Below are 2,679 nucleotides of genomic sequence, written 5' to 3'. Positions count from 1 at the left end.
TGGTGTGGCGTGGTGTGGCGGTCGAGAACTTCTGACTCGCTGTACCTAATTTGCTCATTAGTTTACAGATCCTGATCCATTAGCTACAGAATCTGATCCATTATTTACAGATCCTGAACATTAGTTACCAGATCCTAATACTGTAGTTACCAGATCCAGATCCAGTGTTTCAGTGAGAAGATAAGAGGTAGTAGGAAGACCTGATGGTTATTCCAACAATTACTGGCCGGTGTCATTAGTACCCAGTGTAATTCTAGAGCTAAATACAAAAAGCGTACATACAACATACATACTGCTATCAGCCTACCATCAACAGGGTACAGGTTCATTCAAACATATGGGAGCAGCATGTACCATGTGCTAGATTTCATTCTCTATCTGGTTCTATGCATTCCACTTTCCATTCTCCTTCCCCCTCTCAGTGTGCGTGTCTGTGGGAGAGGGAAGGTCCAGATGAGCCCAGGTGATTGGCTCCAGTATATCACCTAGGAGACATGAGGGAGATCAATTATATGAATACCACAGAGATCCTATTAAATTACTTAGTAACTTAATAAGAGATTACTTAGAGATCTAATTGGTACTTTTTTTTACCTCCTTTTCTTCCTAATTTTGTGATTACGATCTGGTCTCATCGCTGCAACTCCCCAACGGGCTCGGGAGAGGTGAAGGTCAAGTCATGCGTCCTCCAAAACATGACCCACCAAGTCGTACTTCTTAACACCCGCTCGCTTAACCCGGAAGCCAGCTGCACCAATGTGTCGGAGGAAACACCGTTCAACTGATGACCNATGACCCACCAAGTCGTACTTCTTAACACCCGCTCGCTTAACCCGGAAGCCAGCTGCACCAATGTGTCGGAGGAAACACCGTTCAACTGATGACCAAAGTCAGCCTGCAGGCGCCCGGTCCGCCACAAGGAGTCGCTAGAGCGTGATGAGCCAAGTAAAGCCCTCCTCTAAACATCTCATCCTTCTACCACTGAGCTACTCTCTGAACCCTGACTGGTAACCTCTACACACTGGGAAATGATGAGAATATGAACAGGAGTAGTACTTTACCTTGGAGCAGCCTCCATTCTTACAGGATGTGCCAATATTCACATCCTCCCGTCCGAGAGAGAGAGAGAGCCTATGAGCCGCCCACCTCTCAATCCTATCAGAGCCAGGTTAAAAGTCCATTATTACAGCAGCATACCTGTGTTCTCAAGCTGGCTGATCTCTGCCTGCTGGAGTTTCTCCAGAGCCTGTCTCAGAGAGGAGAACACCTTCTGCTGAAGTCTGGCCAGGGGCTCATCACCACTGAAACACAGACACCTTAGCTTTCTTGGGAACAGGAACAATGGTGGCCCTCTTGAAGCATGTGGGAACAGCAGACTGGGATAGGGATTGATTGAATATGTCCGTAAACACACCAGCCAGCTGGTCTGCGCATGCTCTGAGGACGTGGCTAGGGATGCCGTCTGGGCTGGCAGCCTTGCGAGGGTTAACACGTTTAAATGTTTTACTCACGTTGGCTGCGGTGAAGGAGAGCCCGCAGGTTTTGCTAGCGGGCTGTTTCGGTGGCACTGTATTGTCCTCAAAGCGAGCAAAGAAGTTGTTTCGTTTGTCTGGGAGCAAGACATCGGGGTCCACGGCGGGGCTGGTTTTCTTTTTGTAATCTGTGATTGACTGTAGACCCTGCCACATACCTCTTTGTCTCTATACTGACGCTTAGCTTGTTTGATTGCCTTGCTGAGGGAATAGCTACACTGTTTGTATTCGGTCAAGTTTCCGGTCGCCTTGCCCTGATTAAAAGCAGTGGTTCAAGCTTTCAGTTTTGCGTGAATGCTGCCATCAATCCACAGTTTCTGGTTGGGGAAGGTTATAATAGTCGCCGTGGGTACAACATCACCGATTCACTTGCTAATAAACTCGCTCACCAAATCACTAAGGATAAATACAAACTGTGTGTGTATGTGCGTGGGTTTGTGTGTGTTACCTCGGTCGATGTATCAGCTCCAGTGGTTTAGGAGCCTGGATGACACAGGGGTCACCCCGAGGCTTTATCTCCATTCTCTCTCCTCCCCTCTGAGCTCTTCACTTCTGGCCTGATCGGCTCCGCTGGCTTCTCTCTGTTATGGATACCTCTGCTGCAGCCCTGAGGAGAGAAACCCCCTTCTAACTTCTCTCTGTTATGGATACCTCTGCTGCAGCCCTGAGGAGAAACCCCCTTCTAACTTCTCTCTGTTATGGATACCTCTGCTGCAGCCCTGAGGAGAGAAACCCCCTTCTAACTTTAGCATATCCACATTTCATTCCACTTCTAACTTAGGCATAGGAAACTTTAGAAAGGCCTCTACTCTTCTATCTCAGAGAGATGCCAAGAGTGTGCAAAGCTGTCATCAAAGGCAAAGGGTGGTTACTTTGAAAGAATCTAAAATCAAAAATATATTTTGATTTGTTTAACACTTTTTTGGTACTACATGATTCCGTATGTGTTATTTCATAGTTTTGATGTCTTCACTATTATTCTGCAATGTAGAAAATAGTCAATAGTAAATAGCCCTCAACCAACAATGCAGTTTTAAGAAAATACCTTTTTTTTTTTTAAAGGAAAAAATAAATAGATAAGAATACAAATTATTAAAGAGCAGCAGTAAAATAACAAATCAAATGTTTTTGTACACTTTACACATTG

The 2,679-nt window shown here is 45.7% G+C and overlaps 1 long non-coding RNA gene across 1 annotated transcript in view; it reads left to right on the top strand.

Moving 5' to 3' along the window:
- LOC139025657 (uncharacterized) overlaps positions 1–215 on the top strand; it is a 612-nt gene extending 397 nt beyond the window's left edge. The window contains exon 3 of the long non-coding RNA XR_011477270.1: positions 188–215. This is a non-coding gene — a long non-coding RNA (uncharacterized lncRNA). The remainder of the gene's footprint in view (positions 1–187) is intronic.
- Positions 216–2,679: the final 2,464 nt, after the last annotated feature.

Source organism: Salvelinus sp. IW2-2015, unplaced genomic scaffold (genome assembly GCF_002910315.2).
Source record: "Salvelinus sp. IW2-2015 unplaced genomic scaffold, ASM291031v2 Un_scaffold3025, whole genome shotgun sequence".
NCBI lineage: Eukaryota > Metazoa > Chordata > Actinopteri > Salmoniformes > Salmonidae > Salvelinus > Salvelinus sp. IW2-2015.
Note: the sequence above shows the minus strand (reverse complement) of the source record. Positions and strands in the feature narration are given on the sequence as shown.